Genomic DNA, 5,979 nt, shown 5'->3' on the forward strand with positions numbered 1-5,979 from the left:
AAAGACCTGCTCCTGAGATTGCTGGAGTGTCCTGGCAGACAAGTCACGCATACCTCCAACTAAATAACTTGAAAACATATAGCTTTTAAGTCCCTCTTCAGGCCTTACAAAGAAACCCAAGACTAACAGATTTAGTTACAGGAGATCTCTGAGCACCTTTCAGACAGTAGCAGATGTGAAAAGGTCCAGTCAACACCTGCGGATCTCAGGGGCGTCTGGGAGAACAGAAATGGCACTAACTGTATTCACACATGTTTATTATGCACACACACACACACACACACACACACATGCATGCATTGTGTGTACTGTAAAACCTGCACATATGCATACGGCACGTTCCCTGTGGCAGACTGTTGAACTGTCCAGGGTGTACCCCGCCTCTCGCCCAATGTCAGCTAGGACTGGCTCCAGGCCCCCTGTGACCCTCTTCAGGATAAGAGGTATAGATAATGGATGGACGGCTATACAGCACATTACACATGCTCAAGAACTGCTGGAACAGCAGTCACATATACTGTACATTATTTATATCCACTTTATAGAAGGATGTAGTGTTTGTGGAGCTTGGGTGTACAGTATATTAGGGACTTACATTGAGGATTTGTTACCAACAAATGTAGATACAGTAATTTAACCTCCACAAAGCTCTGAGGCAAAGATTGCGCTCTATTCTGTACTTAATATTTATCTGGATCAAAGTAAAAATAACTGCTGTTGCCATGCATACAGCGGCTTCATACAGCTAGTTCGTTCACGCTATAGGTTGTAGCTGCTTGATATGGTGGGTTCCAGGATTCAGGACCACTTGTCACACTTTTTTCTAGGATGAAATGCCCTTGACCAGGAGCACTTACTTTAAATTGCCTAAGTAAGAACTGAGCTGAATAAATGACATGTTTAATGCGAGTCATAAAGATTACTCTGCTGTGTCCATTAGGGTGTGATAATGGGAAATAAAAGGGAGCTGTTGTGAGGGAAATTACTTCATGCATTCAAAGTGGAAAATGCTTATCTTAATCAAATGAGTCCTGAATATATTTATACACAGTACTGTTGTTTTCAGTTTGCTAAAGAACTTCGACCTCAGGATTAAACAAAAAGAGTGACAGCATGGAGATGTACATCTGCTGTAGACCACAAAATGAAGGATGAAATGTGTTCAAGTGTCACATGTTATGGTGTGTTGGCCAACAAACAAAAAGCTAGTCACAACCTCATTTGGCTTAATTCAAATTTTGATACCAGTCATTTTAAAATGCTCACTGGACAGAGTCACAGTTACAACCAGAGGCAGCTTATTTTGTTCTGAAAAGCAAAAGGAAGAATAAGACATATTTTTTTACAAGCCTTTGTTTTACTCTGACACCTTGAACTACTAAAAAGATTAATGTGTTTTGTCCATGTTCTAGCCAGGATTTAAGAAATATTCAGGGAACGAGTCCTCTCAACACAGCTGGTGGCCTTTAACCTGCTAAGTGGCTGACACATTGGACTGGGGTTGAACTGGGTAGCTTCTACAGCAAGTGTGAATGTGTAGGCGTACAGCAGTTCCACTTTATTTTAGCTGGTCACACATCGCAACACATTCTCCTTATGTCCAGCTAAAATGCATGGCAGGTAGTGGATACGTGTGTGTAAACTTGTCGAGTCAGTGCCACCCAGAATGGAGTCCTTCCAAAATAAATGCACCAGTAAATGGGCAGCGTGCATTAGTCATTTTGTTGTTAAAAATGACATGTTAAACAACATAATAAACTGATCCTCATGGAGCTGTACAGATACACACAACATCAAATACAGTCAGAAGGTAGTGATGGTGATTTTACTGTGTGTGATTCAATACAGAAAAGACAGAGTCACCATCATTTACAGAAAGCTTTCTGTTCCTCCTTACTGGACACGTTCTGCTGCTGCAGCTGACCAGATTGACCTAACACAATACAGAGACCCTTGATTGTCCATCAAAATGGATCATGTTCTTCCCAAACAATTTCCAAACAATGTCCACCAGCCAAAAAAGAAAATCTGCCACGTCCCAGTCAGAGCCCAGACCTCGACTCAACAGAGAAGCTGTGGAATGACCTCAGAGAGCCATTCACACCAGACATCCTGGGAATATGACTGAGCTGAAGCAGCTCTGTGAGGAAGAATGGTCCAAAATTCCTCTTGAACGTTGTGGAGGTCTGATCAGCAGCTACAAGTAGCATTTTTTTGAGGCTATTGCTGAAAAGTAGCTTCAACCGCTTATTAAATCCAAGGGGTCATTTAATTTTTCAACCAGCACTGGGAAGAAAGACATTAAAATGTATAAATGTTTGTGTTGTACTAGCTTTAGCATATTGTCTTTGTTTATATTTGTCACTTAGATCACATTTTATAACCCATTCATGTAAAAAAAAACTGGGTACTTCCAAATGGTTAACTTAATTGTTCTTGCCACTGTGCATGCATATAGTATTTATTTTCTCATCCACTCTTCTGTTGCTCTCTGTAATCACTCTCAGGCTAAAAGACAGAATGAGAAAATGCAGCTCAGTTACCCCTCTAACAAAACCTCTACATTAGCTTTCTCCTTAGAAGGATACAAAGCCATCTGGATGTGTATTCCCCACATTCTGGGCCAACCTCTCTCCACCATTATGCTTTTCATTTTCTTCTCTAGGCATTGTGAGTCAGAAGTATCAACAAGATACCACTCTGTTCTGTTTCTGTCATGTGTGATACATTCCCTCTAACTTTGTGGCTGTTATTAGAGTCTATTTGTATTTGTCTTTCTTTGTCTTTGTTGCAGAGCAGTGGTTTTATTATCTCATCTGTTTATGGGCAAACAAATTGTGTATGTGCTTGTGTGTGTGAGTTTAAACACAAAATCATTGCAAATGACAGAGATTCTGATGCTGGCAAAATTACTGATTCCTGACAATAACTGGGAAAGAAATGGAATTTGCTATGTCCTCTGGGCAATAAATAAAGTCATCACACATGCACACTAATCTTTTCAATTAATAACTGATAGAGACACAACAGTGGTGATCAATACACAACCCATTGTTGCTATGCAGGTATCCTTAACAAATGTCCATCTATTCTGACTTTCAAGAGTGTTTCAAGAGCAGAAATCTTTTGGCTGATGTGATGTGACCATGGGTTGGCCTCCTGTGCTGTGCCACATGATAGGGTTGGCCAGAGGTAATAGTGACATAACATCTTATTGTTTAAGGAATGGCATGCAGCAACAGTAGCCCCACACACAGTCCTGAATAGGAGTTCAAAGGCTGTTTGAGTTGAGCACCACAGGGTATTTCACTGTAACTCCATCCCACTGTGGAGAAGATGAATTTGGATGCTAGAATCCTCACAGCAGCAGCTACAGGGCCTCTCATGTCAAATTTCCCCTCAGTTACAGGTAGCCAAAAAGCATTCTCGCAATTCTTACATAACACTTTACGTGTGCTGAACCATCACCTGAACTCGACTTCTGCAGGGGGAAGTTCAAGTTGGACAGAAAGTTGCTGACTCTGGCTGGTCACTCCTCAGAAAAGCTGGGGAAAATGGATTTACTGTAGACATTCTGCCAGTATTTCAATACCGTACAGTTCTTTTATCGGACACTTTTGTCATTCCAGCTGCAAATATTCTGAACCCTGTATCTCATTTCATATCCATTTATTTTCTCTTCATTCCTGTGTTCCCTATCCTTCTTCTCCTACTACTTACAAAAGTTCATGAGGAAATTCCACTCTTCAATAACATTACTTTGTTTTAATTGTTCATTCTTTCTTTCATGTCTTTCATGCTCTTGATTCTCTCTGTCTGCATGACAGCTGAGAAATGAAGATGTGGGCTCTCTCAACCCCAGGTTTTTTTTTTTTATACTGAGCAGTGAGAGTGGTTAGCTCTGTATTCAGAGCTTCAGGCCTTGGAGCAAAGGTCTAATTCACCTATCAATGCCAAGCACCGCCAGGCCAGCAGGACCACCCAGCCCTGTCCCTGCTCAAACCCCAGCTGGGATAGAATAGATGGTAGGAAGGAACAGGAGGTTGGAACTGGGAAGTGATAGCATGTTTGAAGTGTATGAAAAGCTATAGGCCAAACTAATGTGTGTGTGTGTGTTGTGTGCATTGTGGTTTTTATGTATCTGCGGGCCCCAAAATCCAAGAGTTACTATCTTTGCGGGGACTGGCAGGCTACTTGTGGGGCCCGGAGGCTGGACCCTATGAGTAGTTTGTCAAATTTTACGAAAATGACAGAGATGTAAGGATAGAGCAAGTGTCGGCTTTGGCTAAGGTTAGGGTAAGGGTTGAGGTTAGGCAAGTACGGTTCTGATTAAGGTTAGGGAAAGTCTCCTGGAAATGAATGTAAGTTTATGTGCGGACCCTGTAAGTGACGACCGCAGGTCAGTGTGTGTGTGTTTTCACTCCCTTGTATCCATACTTGCCATGAATTATAGCCTTTTCCATGAGCACAAATTGGGAAACATCTTTTCCAAGGGCTATTTCCAGAAAAATGTACACAAATGTCTGAGGAGTTGAGAGAGGAGAAAATAATGACACACACACAAAAAGTTTCATAGTTATTTGCAGAGAAGCTCCAGACAAATTCCAAAGGTCTAAAGTAAGAAAGAGAGAGATTGTTTTTTTGGTGTAAACAATGAAAACTCTTGATATAATGTCTATTATGTAACAGTGGCCAAAAAATTTCCCTGTGGTAAAAATGCTTAGCATGAGAGTTGCTATAAAAGGAAAAGGAATGCATCAGATTTTCCAGGCAAATGTATTTTGTTTTACATGCCAGTATAGTTTTGGAAGTACTTTGATTTTTATTTATCAAGCGGTTATCAGGAGGGAATCCGAAAGACTTATGTGATAACAATATAGAAGGAAACATAACTCAAAATAATGCTCTTGAGTGAGGAATAGATTGAGATAGCCTCAATTAAGAAAAGACACAGAATGGAAATAGGTGTCCCATTAGTAATTGTTGGTAATATTGTGATGTTTAAATGTTCATATCCAACCCTTGATTTACACTCAGTTGTTTTTATTTAATCTTTGTTAAATAAGTAAAAAAATGACCTTTTTTTCAGAATCATTTTCATGTTATGAGCTGCTTTATCTTTCTACTCTACAATTTAAAGTACATTCAGATTATCTCATGGAAAGAGTACATAATATTCTGGCTGTAAAAAAATAAAACTAATTTACAATGAACAGCTAAACATTCCTAATTAAATCTTTCGCAAGCAAGCTGCTTCACGTTGGTCTTTATACTGACAGAAAAACAAACATGCTGACTGATCTAGAAAAGGCTAAATGTCACCCTGTCCGTGACTTCTTGCTCTTCTCCAAATCCATCCCACAATATTGCTGGTCTTTGAGTGATATACACTATTTCAGGAATGTAGACTTACTTCTAATATGCCTGAGCCTTGCAAGCATAACAGAGGGCAGAAGCCTCAGAGAATAATATATAACCAAAGCCCCAAAGAATTCCCTTGGACACCGCTACTGACCAGAAGACTGTGCTGAAACCCCACACTTAAATAGCATGGACTGCACTGCTGGTGACTGCATTTTGGTTTGTGCTGCTTTTCTTCATAACAGAATTTAGAAACATTTGCAATGTCCTGACACTGAAAGATTTTTTTGTACTGTATTTTTTTTAATTATGCAGCTATAAAGATTTTGCAGACTGTCAGGTGTTACAGAAGGATGTCTGGATGCAGGAAGTGAAGTACAGCAAAGACTTGGAGTTTAATCTTAATACTTTGTCATGAAAACTGCACTAATCAACATTTTCTACACTGACATTGATTCATATTTACCATGTGAAATGTGAGAGGGAGTCTCTTTCAGAGAGAATTGTCACCTCATTCTACAATTCCCCTAAGTTCTAGTACTTTTTAGTATCTTTCAGTTCATTTTGGTTCTGTGGCCTGCAACTTTACAGTTTGGGTCTTTCCCATTGGTCTCATTA

The sequence above is a fragment of the Monopterus albus genome, unplaced genomic scaffold (assembly GCF_001952655.1).
Source record: "Monopterus albus unplaced genomic scaffold, M_albus_1.0 scaffold94.1, whole genome shotgun sequence".
Taxonomy (NCBI): Eukaryota; Metazoa; Chordata; class Actinopteri; order Synbranchiformes; family Synbranchidae; genus Monopterus; species Monopterus albus.